Source organism: Drosophila serrata, unplaced genomic scaffold (genome assembly GCF_035046125.1).
Source record: "Drosophila serrata isolate PLE 108 unplaced genomic scaffold, ASM3504612v1 contig_47, whole genome shotgun sequence".
NCBI classification, from domain to species: domain Eukaryota; kingdom Metazoa; phylum Arthropoda; class Insecta; order Diptera; family Drosophilidae; genus Drosophila; species Drosophila serrata.
In genome coordinates, this window is record NW_028256945.1 from 183,255 (window position 1) to 207,573 (window position 24,319).

Consider the following 24,319-nt stretch of genomic DNA (forward strand, 5'->3'; position numbering starts at 1 on the left):
AAGTTTGGAGAGCGCACCTAGATCTGGACGTCACAAGGCTTTAAGTGACCGAGAACGCAATGCGGTGATCCGAAAGGTCAAAGTGGGCCCCAAAACATCATCCTCCCAGATCGCCGCTGATGTTAAAACCGAGTTTGGGAAGGATATTCATCCGATGACCGTAAGAAGGGCCCTACACTAAGCCAACTTCCATTGCCGTGTTGTTAGGCGAAAGCCCTAACATAAACCAAAAAAAGCGTTTGGCCTATGCTAAAGAGTATCTGAGCAAGCCAATTGAATTTTGGGATCAGGTACTCTTCTCTGACGAAAGTAAATTTAATATTTATCGCTCTAATGGCCGCCAGCACGTATGGAGAAATCCGAACTTGGCGCCAACAGTTAAATATGGTGGCGGAGGCGTGATGGTATGGGGATGCTTGTCATCCGCTGGTGTCGGTAACCTGGTGTTCATCGAGGGTATCATGGATACGGATATTACCTCAATATTTTGAAAGACAACTTAAAAGAAGGCACTAATGTAATAATATGTATGTAGCTTCCATTGGAACGATCGAGAAATTAATACAATTAAAAATTATACCTTTTTTTGTTTTCAACAGATTTCCATAAAATTTAAGATATAGCATTTTTATATTAGTCTTAAATTTTTTGTCAAATTTTTTTATTATATCATATAGCTGCCATACAAACTATCGTTAGATATTAGAGGTGTTCACGGACATCGATGTTTTCGATGTTTTTCGGCGAAAACATCGATTAAACATCGATGTTTGAAATAAAAAAATTAGCAGTTATTTTAGTGTATTTGAACATTATTTTAATTTGTAATATTTAAAAATTAAAAGTCAAATTTTCAACAAAAAATATCCATTTTATTAAACACTTATTATTTAAAAAAAGAAAACGAAAAAATAAATTAGAGGAAAATTCATGGTTAACTTCTTTGGCATATTGTCATATTGTAAATTAAAACTAAAAACAAAAACAAATTTAATATACTATTTCTTATTTTACTTTGCTTACTTACTATGCTTACTTTATATATCCTTACTTAGTATGCTTACTTTACTATACCGAAGTACTACTATATATATATTTACAAATATATATTCAAAAGCAAAAATACATGCAAATGTGCATGTGCTTTTCGGCAGAAATGCGTATAAAAATGCTTTTCTGCAGAAATTCATCTACAATGCTTTTCTGAAAATATGCATACATATAAACATACGTAGGAAAAATGCGGATATTTAGTACTTACTTTTAAAAAACCTGTCCATGTTTAAGTACCACCACACTCACGTCAACACCACCAACAAGTATAACTAAAATAACAATATTCTGTTAATAATTTATAATGAGATTAAATGAGATATGTACTTACAATTCAAATGTCTTCCTCTATGTGCCCTAGAGATGGAAAAACATCGATGTTGCCCCGCCAAACATCGATGTTTCGAAAACATCGATGTCATCGATGTTTCTCCACCTCTATTAGATATAGAGGATGTGCAAAACTGTAAATGTAAAACTGTAAATATAATATGTACATATACATATGTACATATGTTAAAGAAATGAAAGCAGACATTTCTTCATTGTTTTTTTTAACATAGGTATATATACATAATTTATATGGTATTAATTCCTAGTCATCAAAGCTCTATCTGCAACAGTATAAAACTTCGGCGTTCCGAACTTAGAAAACTTCTTGTTTTTTATTAAAATCGGACGACTATATAGCATAGCTGTTCTATCCTTAAATGTAGAGAAAATGCAAAACTGTCATCAGTAATTCATCAACGTTTCATCAACAGTCATTGATTTATTTAACATGGGCATGTCCTAGGCTGTCATCAATAAAAATTCATCAACAATAAATCGATGATTCATCATCAATCCATCGATGTTTAACGCTGTTTTATCAAAAATTCATCGATGTTTCATCAACAAATTTCTCAACGGCCGGACCATGGTACTGCCGACGACTGCCGTGTAGACTACCGCCGTAACTGTATCGTGGGCAGAAGGTCGTAGTAAAAGTCGCAGTCGGCAGAGGGTCGACTCGGTAGAAGTCGCCTCGGTCGCAGTCGGCGCGTTGATGACATGTTCATGACAGTGGCCTATTGATGACAATCGGTATTGCAGGGTATGAATAAAACTGTAAATATAATATTAATACATTATACATAATTTAAAGTTTATGAATTATTAATATTTGAACTGCAATCTGCAAAGGATAGACACTTCAGCGTATCAAAAATAGATTCCTTTCTTGTTTTTATATATACATATGTATGTATAGATATGTATGTACATAATTCGTAAACCCTGAGGTAAGAATACATCTACATACATATATATATATATATATGTATATATGTATATAAGAATGTCGAGTCTGTTACACCACTTATAACTCAAAAACGGCAGCAGAGATTTGGGTGAAAATTGGTAGGGGGTAGCTAGAGCCAGGAGACAGACATAGGATACTTTTTATCCAGTTCGATAAATCCATCGCTGATATATATGTATGTAGCATTTACTACAAACCAATAAAAAAATAAATTGTAGCCATTTATCTTTAAGGAAGTAAGATGAAATGTGTTAATTATGTTGATCGTGCATTTGAGGCTATAGTATAAAATGACCGCGCGCAAACGAATATCATCATCAAGTCTATTTACAGAACTTAAGACAAAATACAATAAGAGAAAATGCCCTATTAAGGCATCGCGTGAGGACACGAAGATCATTGGCATCATACAATCGATTGGCATATATGATCTCACTGAGAACTATAGTGATTATGAAAATTTAGATATTGGACCAATGACGACTTTATGCCGATATTGCAATGCGTTAAAGTTCAAAAGTGGAAAAGTTAAACTGGATCCGTTACTTTTCAAATATAAAACAAAAAAAATCCTTCATTTTTTAATCACCAAACGAAATGTTACATAATAGGAAGCCATCTGGTGGCAAAACGGAGTTCGCCGAGTTTCCTAGTATGTATATATGTATATGTAGGTTCTGAAAAGATTAAGTATACCCTTGCAGGGTATTATAATTTCAGTCAGAAGTTTGCAACGCAGTGAAAGAGGCACCTCCGACCATATAAAGTATATATATTCTTGATCAGGATCAACAGCCGAGTCGATCTAGCCATGTCCGTCTGTCCGTTTCTACGCAAACTAGTCTCTCAGTTTTTAAGCTATCTGAATGAAACTTTGTAGTTAGCCTTCTAAGTACTCTCACTCGTATATATGTCGGAACGGGCCGGATCGGACGACTATATCATATAGCTGCCATAGGAATGATCGGAACATTTGTACGAAAAAAATTAGCCAGTTTATTATTCTTCAATTTTGTGTAAAATTTATAGCTCCCATGGGAACGATCGAGAAATTAATTCAATTAAAATTTATAACATTTTCAGTTTTCAACAGAATTTAATCAAAATTGAGATATAGTCATTTCATATTATTCTACAATTTTATGTACAATTTTATGAAAATCGGACTACTATATTATATAGCTCCCATAATTTAATACAAATAAATATTATAACTTTTTCAGTTTTCAACAGATTTTCAAATTTGAGGTATAGCCATTTTATATAAGTCTTAAATTTTGTGTCAAATTTCATGAGAATCGGTGCCATACAAACGATTTGATGTAGAGGAAAAATGCAAATCTGTGAATGTAAAACTGCAAATATAATATGTATAGGTGAATGAAATGAAAGCAGGTATTACTTCATTGTTTTTTACCTAAATATATATAATTTATATTGTATAGATTCTTAGTCATAGAAATTCTATCTGGTATATAAACTTCGGCGTGCCGAAGATAGCTTCCTTTCTTGTTTTTAACATAAGACACGTTCAACATTTGATGCTTGGTTTTTAAATAATAATATTTGTCCCTAAGCAATTGCATGCAATCTTGCGGCGCCTCCCTTTGACAGCTTCCAGACTTGTTAATAAGAGCACCCGAGCACCTGTACAAGGAACTTGAATAATGGGATACTGGCTCTGATAGGCAAGTATGAATTGGAGTCCGTTTTAGGAAGGAACATGGTGGTACCAGAGGCCATACCTATGTACTTCTTCGGCGATCCCATTGGGTCAGCCCCGGATAAGACTGGAAACCGATATCCAATGTCATTCAACATAGTCCACGACAGCGACCTGACAAGTGCTTAAATGTTGAACAACCTGTGGCAGTTGCATCGAGACTTTCGAGATCGATATTTTGTCCTTGATTGCCCCCTCTCTCTATATTCTTTACAAATTAATATAATTGCCAAAGTCCCAAAAATTTTATAATTTCGTCTATCAATTTAATGATATGAATTGTATTAGCTCTTCTGAACTTCAGAATCCGACTCTGACGCACAATTTTATTCATGGCCAAGTCCATAATTTGAAATATTTATGTAGAGCAGAAAGTGAGTGCAAGAGGCATAGACAAGAACAGCCTGTTTTATTAAGTTTTTAATTCTTTTTCACAATGGCGTTAGGAGTCTCTAACGTCACGCAACCTTCTAGTATTTTAATTTTGTGTCGCTGTACAGGCCTTTAAAACGTTGCTTACTAATAAACGATCTAAATTATTTGCCTCACTCATTCAGGTGTTCCGAGATAAATTCCTTAGTTGTCTTGCGATTCTGATGTCGGTGAAAATATCCACTAAATTAATGATATGCCAGTGTGGCTTTCTTTTTTTTTACAAAGTTTAGCACAACAAAATTTTCCTCCATGTAATAAAATTCAAAATGAATATTATATATTATATTATAATATTATTTTTAGACAATTTTAACATATTAATTTAATATTTTCAAGAAATTGCAGACCTGAGCGTTTGACATTAAAAATATTATTACCTTTTATAAAGTCAAAAATGAATTAAAAGGTTTATAAGATCACTGGCATACATTTCGTGATCATCATAAGTTATTGGTAGAATTTCAAGGGAAATTCTGCTGTATTTGGGAATGGAAATCGGCACACTCGGAACACCATATAAAATACAATATAACACCATATAAATATAAAATTTTTTCATTCAAAGAGTCTTCCCGTGGATTCATCTAAAGTTCACATTGATTTTTAATATAATCTAATTCATAAAAATACTTTCATTCATAAAATTATATAGTACATTATATTTAAGTTAAACAACTTGGATATGCAATTACTTATTAATAGATTTTAAGACTCCGATTTCTATAATTTTTGCGATCATTTTTCTCGATTTTTTATACTGTTAACATACAAATTTTAAATTAGCTGGTCAAGAATTCAGTTTCTTACTATTTTTGTGTAGTTCCTTTTAAGTATTGCGATACATTGACGATATTTCTGTAATTACTAAAATTCACATTCCTCAACATTATTAGTAAACAATTATTATCAGCATTATGCATTGGGACTTAAATTTTTTTTGAAACCAATTAAATTATATCTTAAAGTGTAAATACAACCTTTTAATTATATATATTTTATGACAAAGATCCATTGTTTAATTTTAATAAGTGAAATACTATTTGCCCACTGGAAAAATTCGCTAGAGTAGAGTCGAGTTAAGAAATTGTATTCTTTTGCCTGACACTGCCCACGATACACTTACGAAGGTCAGTTCGGCAGTCAAAGCAGCCGGGTTTTGCTTCAGTGTGTCTTCGTTTTTCGTAGTGAAATTAAAGGTGGTTCAAAAACCTGTCCATGTTTAAGTACCACCACACTCACGTCAACACCACCAACAAGTATAACTAAAATAACAATATTCTGTTAATAATTTATAATGAGATTAAATGAGATATGTACTTACAATTCAAATGTCTTCCTCTATGTGCCCTAGAGATGGAAAAACATCGATGTTGCCCCGCCAAGCATCGATGTTTCGAAAACATCGATGTCATCGATGTTTCTCCACCTCTATTAGATATAGAGGATGTGCAAAACTGTAAATGTAAAACTGTAAATATAATATGTACATATACATACATATGTTAAAGAAATGAAAGCAGACATTTCTTCATTGTTTTTTTTAACATAGGTATATATACATAATTTATATGGTATTAATTCCTAGTCATCAAAGCTCTATCTGCAACAGAATATAAACTTCGGCGTTCCGAACTTAGAAAACTTCTTGTTTTTATTAAAATCGGACGACTATATAGCATAGCTGTTCTATCCTTAAATGTAGAGAAAATGCAAAACTGCCATGCAGTAACTGTCATCAGTAATTCATCAACGTTTCATCAACAGTCATTGATTTATTTAACATGGGCATGTCCTAGGCTGTCATCAATAAAAATTCATCAACAATAAATCGATGATTCATCAACAAATTCATCATCAATCCATCGATGTTTAACGCTGTTTTATCAAAAATTCATCGATGTTTCATCAACAAATTTCTCAACGGCCGGGCCATGGTACTGCCGACGACTGCCGTTTAGACTACCGCCGTAAGTGTATCGTGGGCAGAAGGTCGTAGTAAAAGTCGCAGTCGGCAGAGGGTCGACTCGGTAGAAGTCGCCTCGGTCGCAGTCGGCGCGTTGATGACATGTTCATGACAGTGGCCTATTGATGACAATCGGTATTGCAGGGTATGAATAAAACTGTAAATATAATATTAATACATTATACATAATTTAAAGTTTATGAATTATTAATATTTGAACTGCAATCTGCAAAGGATACACACTTCAGCGTATCAAAAATAGATTCCTTTCTTGTTTTTATATATATGTATGTATAGATATGTATGTACATAATTCGTAAACCCTGAGGTAAGAATACATCTACATACATATATATATATATATATATATATGTATATAAGAATGTCGAGTCTGTTACACCACTTATAACTCAAAAACGGCAGCAGAGATTTGGGTGAAAATTGGTAGGGGGTAGCTAGAGCCAGGAGACAGACATAGGATACTTTTTATCCAGTTCGATAAATCCATCGCTGATATATATGTATGTAGCATTTACTACAAACCAATAAAAAAATAAATTGTAGCCATTTATCTTTAAGGTAGTAAGATGAAATGTGTTAATTATGTTGATCGTGCATTTGAGGCTATAGTATAAAATGACCGCGCGCAAACGAATATCATCATCAAGTCTATTTACAGAACTTAAGACAAAATACAATAAGAGAAAATGCCCTATTAAGGCATCGCGTGAGGACACGAAGATCATTGGCATCATACAATCGATTGGCATATATGATCTCACTGAGAACTATAGTGATTATGAAAATTTAGATATTGGACCAATGACGACTTTATGCCGATATTGCAATGCGTTAAAGTTCAAAAGTGGAAAAGTTAAACTGGATCCGTTACTTTTCAAATATAAAACAAAAAAAATCCTTCATTTTTTAATCACCAAACGAAATGTTACATAATAGGAAGCCATCTGGTGGCAAAACGGAGTTCGCCGAGTTTCCTAGTATGTATATATGTATATGTAGGTTCTGAAAAGTTTAAGTATACCCTTGCAGGGTATTATATTTTCAGTCAGAAGTTTGCAACGCAGTGAAGGAGGCACCTCCGACCATATAAAGTATATGTCGATCATGGTCGCGTTCCATTTTCGAGCGGAGTGAGTTTCGACTTTCCTGGCTGACGATCGCTGAAGACTGCCCGATCGTTCTGCCTAAGAACTGCCTTCGAACCACACACGGCGACAGCGACGCCTCGCTATAACGATTCCTGTGAAAAAGGGAACTAACAGCGCAGCTGTGTCGCGCCACAACGAACTAAGAGGACCAATCATAGAATAGAACCAAGAATGCCAAAGTTCCGCGTAAGACAAACTTTCCAGGAACTAGCATTCTGCATACGGTGGTATACGAATGGTATATATTCTTGATCAGGATCAACAGCCGAGTCGATCTAGCCATGTCCGTCTGTCCGTTTCTACGCAAACTAGTCTCTCAGTTTTTAAGCTATCTGAATGAAACTTTGTAGTTAGCCTTCTGAGTACTCTCACTCGTATATATGTCGGAACGGGCCGGATCGGACGACTATATCATATAGCTGCCATAGGAATGATCGGAACATTTGTACGAAAAAAATTAGCCAGTTTATTATTCTTCAATTTTGTGTAAAATTTATAGCTCCCATGGGAACGATCGAGAAATTAATTCAATTAAAATTTATAACATTTTCAGTTTTCAACAGAATTTAATCAAAATTGAGATATAGTCATTTCATATTATTCTACAATTTTATGTACAATTTTATGAAAATCGGACTACTATATTATATAGCTCCCATAATTTAATACAAATAAATATTATAACTTTTTCAGTTTTCAACAGATTTTCAAATTTGAGGTATAGACATTTTATATAAGTCTTAAATTTTGTGTAAAATTTCATGAGAATCGGTGCCATACAAACGATTTGATGTAGAGGAAAAATGCAAATCTGTGAATGTAAAACTGCAAATATAATATGTATAGGTGAATGAAATGAAAGCAGGTATTACTTCATTGTTTTTTACCTAAATATATATAATTTATATTGTATAGATTCTTAGTCATAGAAATTCTATCTGGTATATAAACTTCGGCGTGCCGAAGATAGCTTCCTTTCTTGTTTTTAACATAAGACACGTTCAACATTTGATGCTTGGTTTTTAAATAATAATATTTGTCCCTAAGCAATTGCATGCAATCTTGCGGCGCCTCCCTTTGACAGCTTCCAGACTTGTTAATAAGAGCACCTGAGCACCTGTACAAGGAACTTGAATAATGGGATACTGGCTCTGATAGGCAAGTATGAATTGGAGTCCGTTTTAGGAAGGAACATGGTGGTACCAGAGGCCATACCTATGTACTTCTTCGGCGATCCCATTGGGTCAGCCCCGGATAAGACTGGAAACCGATATCCAATGTCATTCAACATAGTCCACGACAGCGACCTGACAAGTGCTTAAATGTTGAACAACCTGTGGCAGTTGCATCGAGACTTTCGAGATCGATATTTTGTCCTTGATTGCCCCCTCTCTCTATATTCTTTACAAATTAATATAATTGCCAAAGTCCCAAAAATTTTATAATTTCGTCTATCAATTTAATGATATGAATTGTATTAGCTCTTCTGAACTTCAGAATCCGACTCTGACGCACAATTTTATTCATGTCCAAGTCCATAATTTGAAATATTTATGTAGAGCAGAAAGTGAGTGCAAGAGGCATAGACAAGAACAGCCTGTTTTATTAAGTTTTTAATTCTTTTTCACAATGGCGTTAGGAGTCTCTAACGTCACGCAACCTTCTAGTATTTTAATTTTGTGTCGCTGTACAGGCCTTTAAAACGTTGCTTACTAATAAACGATCTAAATTATTTGCCTCACTCATTCAGGTGTTCCGAGATAAATTCCTTAGTTGTCTTGCGACTCTGATGTCGGTGAAAATATCCACTAAATTAATGATATGCCAGTGTGGCTTTCTTTTTTTTACAAAGTTTAGCACAACAAAATTTTCCTCCATGTAATAAAATTCAAAATGAATATTATATATTATATTATAATATTATTTTTAGACAATTTTAACATATTAATTTAATATTTTCAAGAAATTGCAGACCTGAGCGTTTGACATTAAAAATATTATTACCTTTTATAAAGTCAAAAATGAATTAAAAGGTTTATAAGATCACTGGCATACATTTCGTGATCATCATAAGTTATTGGTAGAATTTCAAGGGAAATTCTGCTGTATTTGGGAATGGAAATCGGCACACTCGGAACACCATATAAAATACAATATAACACCATATAAATATAAAATTTTTTCATTCAAAGAGTCTTCCCGTGGATTCATCTAAAGTTCACATTGATTTTTAATATAATCTAATTCATAAAAATACTTTCATTCATAAAATTATATAGTACATTATATTTAAGTTAAACAACTTGGATATGCAATTACTTATTAATAGATTTTAAGACTCCGATTTCTATAATTTTTGCGATCATTTTTCTCGATTTTTTATACTGTTAACATACAAATTTTAAATTAGCTGGTCAAGAATTCAGTTTCTTACTATTTTTGTGTAGTTCCTTTTAAGTATTGCGATACATTGACGATATTTCTGTAATTACTAAAATTCACATTCCTCAACATTATTAGTAAACAATTATTATCAGCATTATGCATTGGGACTTAAATTTTTTTTGAAACCAATTAAATTATATCTTAAAGTGTAAATACAACCTTTTAATTATATATATTTTATGACAAAGATCCATTGTTTAATTTTAATAAGTGAAATACTATTTGCCCACTGGAAAAATTCGCTAGAGTAGAGTCGAGTTAAGAAATTGTATTCTTTTGCCTGACACTGCCCACGATACACTTACGAAGGTCAGTTCGGCAGTCAAAGCAGCCGGGTTTTGCTTCAGTGTGTCTTCGTTTTTCGTAGTGAAATTAAAGGTGGTTCAAAAACCTGTCCATGTTTAAGTACCACCACACTCACGTCAACACCACCAACAAGTATAACTAAAATAACAATATTCTGTTAATAATTTATAATGAGATTAAATGAGATATGTACTTACAATTCAAATGTCTTCCTCTATGTGCCCTAGAGATGGAAAAACATCGATGTTGCCCCGCCAAGCATCGATGTTTCGAAAACATCGATGTCATCGATGTTTCTCCACCTCTATTAGATATAGAGGATGTGCAAAACTGTAAATGTAAAACTGTAAATATAATATGTACATATACATACATATGTTAAAGAAATGAAAGCAGACATTTCTTCATTGTTTTTTTTAACATAGGTATATATACATAATTTATATGGTATTAATTCCTAGTCATCAAAGCTCTATCTGCAACAGAATATAAACTTCGGCGTTCCGAACTTAGAAAACTTCTTGTTTTTATTAAAATCGGACGACTATATAGCATAGCTGTTCTATCCTTAAATGTAGAGAAAATGCAAAACTGCCATGCAGTAACTGTCATCAGTAATTCATCAACGTTTCATCAACAGTCATTGATTTATTTAACATGGGCATGTCCTAGGCTGTCATCAATAAAAATTCATCAACAAATTCATCATCAATCCATCGATGTTTAACGCTGTTTTATCAAAAATTCATCGATGTTTCATCAACAAATTTCTCAACGGCCGGGCCATGGTACTGCCGACGACTGCCGTTTAGACTACCGCCGTAAGTGTATCGTGGGCAGAAGGTCGTAGTAAAAGTCGCAGTCGGCAGAGGGTCGACTCGGTAGAAGTCGCCTCGGTCGCAGTCGGCGCGTTGATGACATGTTCATGACAGTGGCCTATTGATGACAATCGGTATTGCAGGGTATGAATAAAACTGTAAATATAATATTAATACATTATACATAATTTAAAGTTTATGAATTATTAATATTTGAACTGCAATCTGCAAAGGATACACACTTCAGCGTATCAAAAATAGATTCCTTTCTTGTTTTTATATATATGTATGTATAGATATGTATGTACATAATTCGTAAACCCTGAGGTAAGAATACATCTACATACATATATATATATATATATATATGTATATAAGAATGTCGAGTCTGTTACACCACTTATAACTCAAAAACGGCAGCAGAGATTTGGGTGAAAATTGGTAGGGGGTAGCTAGAGCCAGGAGACAGACATAGGATACTTTTTATCCAGTTCGATAAATCCATCGCTGATATACATGTATGTATGTAGCATTTACTACAAACCAATAAAAAAAATAAATTGTAGCCATTTATCTTTAAGGTAGTAAGATGAAATGTGTTAATTATGTTGATCGTGCATTTGAGGCTATAGTATAAAATGACCGCGCGCAAACGAATATCATCATCAAGTCTATTTACAGAACTTAAGACAAAATACAATAAGAGAAAATGCCCTATTAAGGCATCGCGTGAGGACACGAAGATCATTGGCATCATACAATCGATTGGCATATATGATCTCACTGAGAACTATAGTGATTATGAAAATTTAGATATTGGACCAATGACGACTTTATGCCGATATTGCAATGCGTTAAAGTTCAAAAGTGGAAAAGTTAAACTGGATCCGTTACTTTTCAAATATAAAACAAAAAAAATCCTTCATTTTTTAATCACCAAACGAAATGTTACATAATAGGAAGCCATCTGGTGGCAAAACGGAGTTCGCCGAGTTTCCTAGTATGTATATATGTATATGTAGGTTCTGAAAAGTTTAAGTATACCCTTGCAGGGTATTATAATTTCAGTCAGAAGTTTGCAACGCAGTGAAGGAGGCACCTCCGACCATATAAAGTATATATATTCTTGATCAGGATCAACAGCCGAGTCGATCTAGCCATGTCCGTCTGTCCGTTTCTACGCAAACTAGTCTCTCAGTTTTTAAGCTATCTGAATGAAACTTTGTAGTTAGCCTTCTAAGTACTCTCACTCGTATATATGTCGGAACGGGCCGGATCGGACGACTATATCATATAGCTGCCATAGGAATGATCGGAACATTTGTACGAAAAAAATTAGCCAGTTTATTATTCTTCAATTTTGTGTAAAATTTATAGCTCCCATGGGAACGATCGAGAAATTAATTCAATTAAAATTTATAACATTTTCAGTTTTCAACAGAATTTAATCAAAATTGAGATATAGTCATTTCATATTATTCTACAATTTTATGTACAATTTTATGAAAATCGGACTACTATATTATATAGCTCCCATAATTTAATACAAATAAATATTATAACTTTTTCAGTTTTCAACAGATTTTCAAATTTGAGGTATAGCCATTTTATATAAGTCTTAAATTTTGTGTCAAATTTCATGAGAATCGGTGCCATACAAACGATTTGATGTAGAGGAAAAATGCAAATCTGTGAATGTAAAACTGCAAATATAATATGTATAGGTGAATGAAATGAAAGCAGGTATTACTTCATTGTTTTTTACCTAAATATATATAATTTATATTGTATAGATTCTTAGTCATAGAAATTCTATCTGGTATATAAACTTCGGCGTGCCGAAGATAGCTTCCTTTCTTGTTTTTAACATAAGACACGTTCAACATTTGATGCTTGGTTTTTAAATAATAATATTTGTCCCTAAGCAATTGCATGCAATCTTGCGGCGCCTCCCTTTGACAGCTTCCAGACTTGTTAATAAGAGCACCCGAGCACCTGTACAAGGAACTTGAATAATGGGATACTGGCTCTGATAGGCAAGTATGAATTGGAGTCCGTTTTAGGAAGGAACATGGTGGTACCAGAGGCCATACCTATGTACTTCTTCGGCGATCCCATTGGGTCAGCCCCGGATAAGACTGGAAACCGATATCCAATGTCATTCAACATAGTCCACGACAGCGACCTGACAAGTGCTTAAATGTTGAACAACCTGTGGCAGTTGCATCGAGACTTTCGAGATCGATATTTTGTCCTTGATTGCCCCCTCTCTCTATATTCTTTACAAATTAATATAATTGCCAAAGTCCCAAAAATTTTATAATTTCGTCTATCAATTTAATGATATGAATTGTATTAGCTCTTCTGAACTTCAGAATCCGACTCTGACGCACAATTTTATTCATGGCCAAGTCCATAATTTGAAATATTTATGTAGAGCAGAAAGTGAGTGCAAGAGGCATAGACAAGAACAGCCTGTTTTATTAAGTTTTTAATTCTTTTTCACAATGGCGTTAGGAGTCTCTAACGTCACGCAACCTTCTAGTATTTTAATTTTGTGTCGCTGTACAGGCCTTTAAAACGTTGCTTACTAATAAACGATCTAAATTATTTGCCTCACTCATTCAGGTGTTCCGAGATAAATTCCTTAGTTGTCTTGCGACTCTGATGTCGGTGAAAATATCCACTAAATTAATGATATGCCAGTGTGGCTTTCTTTTTTTTTACAAAGTTTAGCACAACAAAATTTTCCTCCATGTAATAAAATTCAAAATGAATATTATATATTATATTATAATATTATTTTTAGACAATTTTAACATATTAATTTAATATTTTCAAGAAATTGCAGACCTGAGCGTTTGACATTAAAAATATTATTACCTTTTATAAAGTCAAAAATGAATTAAAAGGTTTATAAGATCACTGGCATACATTTCGTGATCATCATAAGTTATTGGTAGAATTTCAAGGGAAATTCTGCTGTATTTGGGAATGGAAATCGGCACACTCGGAACACCATATAAAATACAATATAACACCATATAAATATAAAATTTTTTCATTTAAAGAGTCTTCCTGTGGATTCATCTAAAGTTCACATTGATTTTTAATATAATCTAATTCATAAAAATACTTTCATTCATAAAATTATATAGTACATTATATTTAAGTTAAACAACTTGGATATGCAATTACTTATTAATAGATTTTAAGACTCCGATTTCTATAATTTTTGCGATCATTTTTCTCGATTTTTTATACTGTTAACATACAAATTTTAAATTAGCTGGTCAAGAATTCAGTTTCTTACTATTTTTGTGTAGTTCCTTTTAAGTATTGCGATACATTGACGATATTTCTGTAATTACTAAAATTCACATTCCTCAACATTATTAGTAAACAATTATTATCAGCATTATGCATTGGGACTTAAATTTTTTTTGAAACCAATTAAATTATATCTTAAAGTGTAAATACAACCTTTTAATTATATATATTTTATGACAAAGATCCATTGTTTAATTTTAATAAGTGAAATACTATTTGCCCACTGGAAAAATTCGCTAGAGTAGAGTCGAGTTAAGAAATTGTATTCTTTTGCCTGACACTGCCCACGATACACTTACGAAGGTCAGTTCGGCAGTCAAAGCAGCCGGGTTTTGCTTCAGTGTGTCTTCGTTTTTCGTAGTGAAATTAAAGGTGGTTCAAAAACCTGTCCATGTTTAAGTACCACCACACTCACGTCAACACCACCAACAAGTATAACTAAAATAACAATATTCTGTTAATAATTTATAATGAGATTAAATGAGATATGTACTTACAATTCAAATGTCTTCCTCTATGTGCCCTAGAGATGGAAAAACATCGATGTTGCCCCGCCAAGCATCGATGTTTCGAAAACATCGATGTCATCGATGTTTCTCCACCTCTATTAGATATAGAGGATGTGCAAAACTGTAAATATAATATGTACATATACATACATATGTTAAAGAAATGAAAGCAGACATTTCTTCATTGTTTTTTTTTAACATAGGTATATATACATAATTTATATGGTATTAATTCCTAGTCATCAAAGCTCTATCTGCAACAGTATATAAACTTCGGCGTTCCGAACTTAGAAAACTTCTTGTTTTTATTAAAATCTGACGACTATATAGCATATCTGTTCTATCCTTAAATGTAGAGAAAATGCAAAACTGCCATGCAGTAACTGTCATCAGTAATTCATCAACGTTTCATCAACAGTCATTGATTTATTTAACATGGGCATGTCCTAGGCTGTCATCAATAAAAATTCATCAACAATAAATCGATGATTCATCAACAAATTCATCATCAATCCATCGATGTTTAACGCTGTTTTATCAAAAATTCATCGATGTTTCATCAACAAATTTCTCAACGGCCGGGCCATGGTACTGCCGACGACTGCCGTTTAGACTACCGCCGTAACTGTATCGTGGGCAGAAGGTCGTAGTAAAAGTCGCAGTCGGCAGAGGGTCGACTCGGTAGAAGTCGCCTCGGTCGCAGTCGGCGCGTTGATGACATGTTCATGACAGTGGCCTATTGATGACAATCTGTATTGCAGGGTATGAATAAAACTGTAAATATAATATTAATACATTATACATAATTTAAAGTTTATGAATTATTAATATTTGAACTGCAATCTGCAAAGGATACACACTTCAGCGTATCAAAAATAGATTCCTTTCTTGTTTTTATATATATAGTGACATATTCACAAATTCTGTTATGTTCCAAGAAATATGAATCTGCAGCGTAGGCGATCCCACGCTGAACCAATGTAAACAATCCACATCCGGAGCAAGCAATGCTCCTTCTCAATAACATAAATAATTCTTCAATCAATATCCCAAGCGGGCGATCTCGCTCCCCAACTTTTGTAAACAAAGGGCAGTAGAAGTAAGATTTTTGTCACATTAATTTAGTCTTAAGCTGAGATCAATTGAATAAAGACGTGAAGCGGAATATTCGTTTGTTTTAATTCAACTTAGCGTTGTCCTTAGTCAACTGACGGGACATTAGTTCGACTCACAATATTAAAACACTTCACTGGCGCAGTCGGTAGGATACAAAAAGTATCCGAAAAAAAGAACCTCGAGTGAAAAATAAATTAAATTTTATAATTCAGTTCTCGAACAATAATTACGCAAACGTTTTAAAACACTTCAACTTGGATTATAATTCCAATTCGGTTGTCCAACAAAAAGTGGAAGAACAAAACAAAACAAAAACACAATAAGTCCAACGGCACCTAAAAGTTAATAACAAATAAATTTTAAGAAAATTAATTTAAACAAACACTTCAACTTTAAAAAGTGAAATAAAAAATAAACTAAAATAAATTGTTATTTTACTATAACAACAAATTTACTGTAACAATGGCACAACCAGTTATCGCCGCACCCCAAATCGTTGCACTAAGCGACAACAACCTTGCTGAAGCTCGTCGGCAACTAAAAGACATCATGCCTTTTAAGGGTGATCCAGAAACTCTCTACACTTTCGTCAGCAGAGTGGACTATGTAATTTCACTCTACCAAACTAATGATGTGCGACAACAGAGGATTCTTCTTGGAGCCATCGAAAGAAACTTGGACGGACACGTAACACGATCATTGGGCCTTCCGAACATTGAAGATTGGCCTACCCTTAGATCGAGACTAGTTGCAGAATTTAAACCCCAAACACCGAACTACAAACTACTGGAGAACTTCAGGGAGACACCTTACAAGGGAAATCTGAGAGCATTCTGCGAAGAAGCAGAAAGACGACGTCAAATACTAATTTCGAAATTGCATCTAGAAGGTAACCAGCCAGACTTTCTTATTTATCTTCAGGCGATTAAAGATTCCATTAAAATATTGATCAGAAAATTACCAATACAATTATTCACTATTTTGGCTCATCATAACATTGAAGACTTAAGATCATTAATCACTATCGCACAAAATGAGGGAATATATGAAGAACATGTTAATTTTGAATTAAATAAAATTCCAGAAAATCGTAATAAAAACTCAAACCCTAATCAAAATTCTAAACCACACAAATTCAATACAAATACACAAACCCAATATCGACCAAGTTACCCACAATATTCTCAACCATTCCAACCTAATTTTAATCAATACACACAATCGTTTAGACCCACCTATACACAACAGATACCTAACAACCAAACTATGTGGCCAAATCATTTCGGACCCAACCAATACATGAACACACAACCATTTACTCACAAAAATCCTTTTCCACAATATTCAAATAAAATTCAAAATCCTCAAACAGCACATTTTAAAGGAAATACATACCCCCAACAACAACAACCCTCTACATCAAAAAATACTAACTTTCCGGTTACCAAACGACTAAGACCATCGGACAGTGAACAAACCAAAATGTCTATTGACGAATTGAGATTTCAAGACGCACACGAACACGAATACGAAGAAATACAACCTAATTATTATGAACAACAGTATTATGACCACAATCAATACCATAGGTTGATTAATGAACAACAACAGCAACAACAGGTCCAATACACCCAAAATAAAGATGAACAAAATCTAAATAGCTCAGAACCAAACGAAAATTTTCGGTTAACAGCCCCGGACAACACCAATACATAGAAATAGCATACAAAGGTTGCACATACAATTGCCTTATAGACACAGGATCCACAATAAATATGATCAATAAAAATATATTTTGCCTTCCTATTCAAAATACTATATGCGAAGTTTTGACATCAAATGGCCCCATTACATTGAACAATTTAATTATGTTACCCAGCAATAGTATTTTTAAAACAACTGAACCATTTTATGTACACAATTTTTCTAATAATTATGATATACTAATTGGCAGAAAATTGTTGAAAAATGCACAATCAATTATAAATTACAAAAATAGTACAGTTACCCTTTTTGATAAAACATATAAATTAATAACTTCAAAGTCAGAAAAGAACCAAAATTTTTATATCCAAAAGCCAATAGAACCAATTAAAAAATCACCTCAGGCATCAACAAAAAAAATTGATTTCGGATTATTTCGATTAGATCACCTAAATCAGGAGGAAACTTCAAGGTTGAAAGGTTTATTAAATAAATTCAAAAATCTTCAATATGAAGAAGGAGACAATCTAACATTTACAAATACCATTAAACACGTACTAAATACAACACATAACTCCCCAATTTATTCAAAACAGTACCCACTTGCTCAAGCTCACGAAATTGAAGTTGATAACCAAGTACAGGAAATGCTTAATCAGGGATTAATTAGGGAAAGTAATTCACCATACAATAGTCCTACCTGGGTAGTACCCAAAAAACCTGATGCATCTGGAAAAATTAAGTATAGAGTAGTAATTGATTATAGAAAGCTAAATGAAATAACTATTCCCGACAGATATCCAATACCAAACATGGACGAAATCCTTGGTAAACTAGGTAAATGCCAATATTTTACAACTATCGATTTGGCAAAGGGATTTCATCAAATAGAAATGGACTCAGAATCAATACCTAAAACTGCATTCTCCACCAAAAGCGGTCATTACGAATACCTTCGAATGCCATTTGGCCTTAGAAATGCACCTGCTACTTTTCAAAGGTGTATGAATAATATCCTTCGACCGTTGCTTAATAAACACTGTTTAGTGTATTTAGATGACATAATAATTTTTTCCACATCCCTTACCGAACATTTAAATTCATTACAGCTAGTTTTTTCCAAACTTGCAGAAGCAAATTTAAAGTTACAGTTAGACAAATGTGAATTCTTAAAAAAGGAAGCTAGTTTTCTTGGTCACATCGTAACCCCCAATGGTATAAAACCAAACCCCCTTAAAGTTAAAGCCATAGTTTCATATCCAATTCCAACAAAAGTAAAAGAGATCAGAGCTTTCCTTGGATTAACCGGTTATTATCGTAAATTTATCCCAAACTACGCAGACATAGCAAAACCAATGACCAAATGTTTAAAAAAAGGAGCAAAAATAGATACACAAAATATCGACTACATAGAAGCATTCAAAAAACTTAAAACATTAATAATTAGAGAACCAATTCTCCAATTACCCGATTTCGAAAAAAAATTCACTTTAACCACAGATGCCAGTAATCTAGCCCTTGGAGCCGTACTTTCTCAAAATGGTCATCCTATATCCTTTATTAGCAGAACACTTAATGAACATGAATTAAATTACAGTGCTATCGAAAAGGAATTACTTGCCATTGTTTGGGCCACTAAAACTTTTCGACATTATTTACTAGGACGACATTTTCTCATTGCTAGTGACCATCAACCTCTTAGATGGCTGCATACTTTAAAAGAACCAAATGCCAAGTTACAAAGATGGAAAGCCAAGTTAAACGAATACCAATTTAAAATAGACTATATTAAAGGGAAAGAAAATTCAGTTGCCGATGCATTATCAAGAATTAAAATTGAAGAAAATCACCATAGTGAAGTTACTCAACATAGTGCAGAAGAAGATAATAGTAACCTAATTCATTTAACAGAAAAACCAATAAACTATTTCAAAAAACAAATAATTTTCATTAAATCCGATAACAATAAAGTAGAGCATTCAACAATATTCGGTAACTCCATTACAACAATTCAATATAATGTAATGACACTCGACAAAGCCAAACAAATTTTACTTGATCATTTTATTCATAGAAACATTACTATTCATATTGAAAGCGATGTAGATTTTGAAATCATTCAAAGAGCACACAGAGAAATTATTAATACCACTTACACTAAAGTAATTCGCAGCCTCCACTTATTAAAGAATGTTTGTTCATACGCCGAATTCAAAGAAATTATACTTCAATCACATGAAAAACTTTTACATCCAGGTATACAGAAAATGACTAAATTATTCAAAGAAAATCACTTTTTTCCAAATAGCCAACTATTAATTCAGAATATAATAAATGAATGCAACATATGCAATTTGGCTAAAACAGAACACAGAAATACCAAAATGCCTCTTAAAATCACACCCAACCCTGAACATTGTCGAGACAAATTTGTGGTAGATATTTATTCATCTGAGGGAAAACATTACATCAGTTGCATTGACATTTATTCAAAATTCGCTACACTTGAACATATTAAATCAAAGGATTGGATAGAATGCAGGAACGCACTAATGCGCATTTTTAATCAGTTAGGTAAACCCAAATTACTAAAGGCAGACAGAGACGGAGCTTTCACCAGCTTGACTCTAAAGCGATGGCTTGAAGCAGAAGGAATTGAATTACAACTTAACACGGCAAAAACCGGTGTAGCAGACGTCGAAAGACTACATAAGACAATAAATGAAAAAATCCGAATAATCAACTCATCCGATGATGAAGAAGTAAAATTAAGCAAGATAGAGACAATTCTTTACACATACAATCATAAAATAAAACATGACACCACTGGACAAACACCTGCTCAAATATTCTTATACGCTGGACATCCAATATTAAACACTCAAAATATTAAAGAAAGGAAAATAGATAAAATAAATGAAGATCGACAGGAATTTAACATTGACACTAGATACAGAAAAGGTCCACTTCAAAAGGGAAAATTAGAAAATCCATTTAAAGCTAATAAAAATGTAAAAAAAATAGACGAAGACCATTACAAAATTATTAATCGAAATAGGGAAACCCAATACTACAAAACACAATTTAAGAAACAAAAGAAAACTAATGCCGTTAAACTTCCACAGGAATCTTCTGCACGATGATGTTATTTCTCTTATTCACCACGGGCCACACTCAACAAATTCAAATAACCAACACAGATTCCGATCTTGGCTATTTACTCTTCTCAAGCGTTCCAATTCAAATACCGGTAGTATATGAACATCACTGTTTAAGAATTAATCTAACAGAAATCAATATTATCACTGAATCTTTTGGTAACAAAATTAAAGACTCGCCCAGAATGAAATATTTATACAATAAACTACTAAAAGAATTAAATGGTATAACTATTCATCAGCAAAATAGGCAGAAACGTGGACTATTTGACATAATAGGTTCATCTTTTAAATTTCTTTTTGGCACACTTGATGAAAATGATAGGGTAAACATTAACAAAAAAATTGACATAATTGCAGAAAATTCAATTCAACTTCATAAATTAAATGATGTCATAAAGTTTGTGAATGAAGGACTAGAGAAACTTACTAACTACCAAAATAACCGCAATAGTATTGACACACTTGTTTATGAACTCATGCAATTTATTGAGTACATTGAAGACATCGAAATGGGCATGCAACTTTCACGTCTTGGACTTTTTAACCCAAAGTTACTCAATTACGACAAACTAGAACGCATTAACAGCCAAAATATACTTTTAATCAAAACATCTACGTGGATTGACTACAAAAATAACGAATTGTTACTTATTTCACATATCCCTATTAACCACAAAACCATTAACACCATTAAAATAATTCCTTATCCCGACCATAATGGATATCAGTTAGACTATTCAGATCAACAATCATATTTTGAAGATAAGAATAAAATTTATAATCAAGACAATAAAGAAGTTAATAATGAATGCATTAAAAATATAATTAAGCGTAAAAATCCAATTTGTAATTTTATACCAACTCCTACAAAAGAAATGATTCAATATGTAGAACCAAATATTATACTTACATGGAATCTAACTGAAACTACAATCGAACAAAATTGTCAAGAATTAAATGGCGATATTAAAATAAATGGAAGCAAAATTATTAGAATAAAACAATGTAGAGTTAAAATTGGAAATGTTATTTTAAGCGAAAATTCGTTAAGTCCAGAATTTGATTTAACAGCATTGTATTCACCGATTAATGTTACTAAGATAAAAATAGTAGAACATAATGACGTTTTAAAACTAATTTCAGAAAATAATACCACACTTTACGTAATTATAATATTAGTTGTTATCGTTCTTATTATTTTTGTTGTCCTATCAAAATTGTATACACAAAATCCACTTACCTTTTTATATACAAAATTTAGAAAACAAGCAAAAAATAATCAAGAACCACAACAAGAAATAGAACCGGCACAAAACCAATTGCCTGCATTGTACCCTGAAATGCCAGCCCAATCATAGGCAACCCTTTTAAGGGGAGGGAAGTGACATATTCACAAATTCTGTTATGTTCCAAGAAATATGAATCTGCAGCGTAGGCGATCCCACGCTGAACCAATGTAAACAATCCACATCCGGAGCAAGCAATGCTCCTTCTCAATAACATAAATAATTCTTCAATCAATATCCCAAGCGGGCAATCTCGCTCCCCAACTTTTGTAAACAAAGGGCAGTAGAAGTAAGATTTTTGTCACATTAATTTAGTCTTAAGCTGAGATCAATTGAATAAAGACGTGAAGCGGAATATTCGTTTGTTTTAATTCAACTTAGCGTTGTCCTTAGTCAACTGACGGGACATTAGTTCGACTCACAATATTAAAACACTTCACTATATGTATGTATATATATGTATGTACATAATTCGTAAACCCTGAGGTAAGAATACATCTACATACATATATATATATCATATATATATGTATATAAGAATGTCGAGTCTGTTACACCACTTATAACTCAAAAACGGCAGCAGAGATTTGGGTGAAAATTGGTAGGGGGTAGCTAGAGCCAGGAGACAGACATAGGATACTTTTTATCCAGTTCGATAAATCCATCGCTGATATATATGTATGTATGTAGCATTTACTACAAACCAATAAAAAAAATAAATTGTAGCCATTTATCTTTAAGGTAGTAAGATGAAATGTGTTAATTATGTTGATCGTGCATTTGAGGCTATAGTATAAAATGACCGCGCGCAAACGAATATCATCATCAAGTCTATTTACAGAACTTAAGACAAAATACAATAAGAGAAAATGCCCTATTAAGGCATCGCGTGAGGACACGAAGATCATTGGCATCATACAATCGATTGGCATATATGATCTCACTGAGAACTATAGTGATTATGAAAATTTAGATATTGGACCAATGACGACTTTATGCCGATATTGCAATGCGTTAAAGTTCAAAAGTGGAAAAGTTAAACTGGATCCGTTACTTTTCAAATATAAAACAAAAAAAATCCTTCATTTTTTAATCACCAAACGAAATGTTACATAATAGGAAGCCATCTGGTGGCAAAACGGAGTTCGCCGAGTTTCCTAGTATGTATATATGTATATGTAGGTTCTGAAAAGTTTAAGTATACCCTTGCAGGGTATTCTAATTTCAGTCAGAAGTTTGCAACGCAGTGAAGGAGGCACCTCCGACCATATAAAGTATATGTCGATCATGGTCGCGTTCCATTTTCGAGCGGAGTGAGTTTCGACTTTCCTGGCTGACGATCGCTGAAGACTGCCCGATCGTTCTGCCTAAGAACTGCCTTCGAACCACACACGGCGACAGCGACGCGACGCTGCCGCCTCGCTATAACGATTCCTGTGAAAAAGGGAACTAACAGCGCAGCTGTGTCGCGCCACAACGAACTAAGAGGACCAATCATAGAATAGAACCAAGAATGCCAAAGTTCCGCGTAAGACAAACTTTCCAGGAACTAGCATTCTGCATACGGTGGTATACGAATGGTATATCCATTCGCCGACATATATATATTCTTGATCAGGATCAACAGCCGAGTCGATCTAGCCATGTCCGTCTGTCCGTTTCTACGCAAACTAGTCTCTCAGTTTTTAAGCTATCTGAATGAAACTTTGTAGTTAGCCTTCTGAGTACTCTCACTCGTATATATGTCGGAACGGGCCGGATCGGACGACTATATCATATAGCTGCCATAGGAATGATCGGAACATTTGTACGAAAAAAATTAGCCAGTTTATTATTCTTCAATTTTGTGTAAAATTTATAGCTCCCATGGGAACGATCGAGAAATTAATTCAATTAAAATTTATAACATTTTCAGTTTTCAACAGAATTTAATCAAAATTGAGATATAGTCATTTCATATTATTCTACAATTTTATGTACAATTTTATGAAAATCGGA

General features: G+C 33.3%; 2 long non-coding RNA genes across 2 annotated transcripts; both read right to left on the reverse strand.

The window, feature by feature from the left end:
- Nucleotides 1-625: 625 nt before the first annotated feature.
- On the reverse strand, nucleotides 626-11,090 carry LOC110189587 (uncharacterized). The gene is made up of 6 exons (XR_015272547.1): nucleotides 10,595-11,090; nucleotides 9,389-10,535; nucleotides 5,836-6,634; nucleotides 5,638-5,776; nucleotides 1,385-2,161; nucleotides 626-1,325 (listed from the first exon to the last, which is right to left on the reverse strand). It is a non-coding gene; the product is annotated as an uncharacterized LOC110189587 (long non-coding RNA).
- A 3,209-nt stretch (nucleotides 11,091-14,299) lies between these two features.
- On the reverse strand, nucleotides 14,300-22,654 carry LOC110189585 (uncharacterized). The gene is made up of 2 exons (XR_002319957.2): nucleotides 15,043-22,654; nucleotides 14,300-14,983 (listed from the first exon to the last, which is right to left on the reverse strand). It is a non-coding gene; the product is annotated as an uncharacterized LOC110189585 (long non-coding RNA).
- Nucleotides 22,655-24,319: the final 1,665 nt, after the last annotated feature.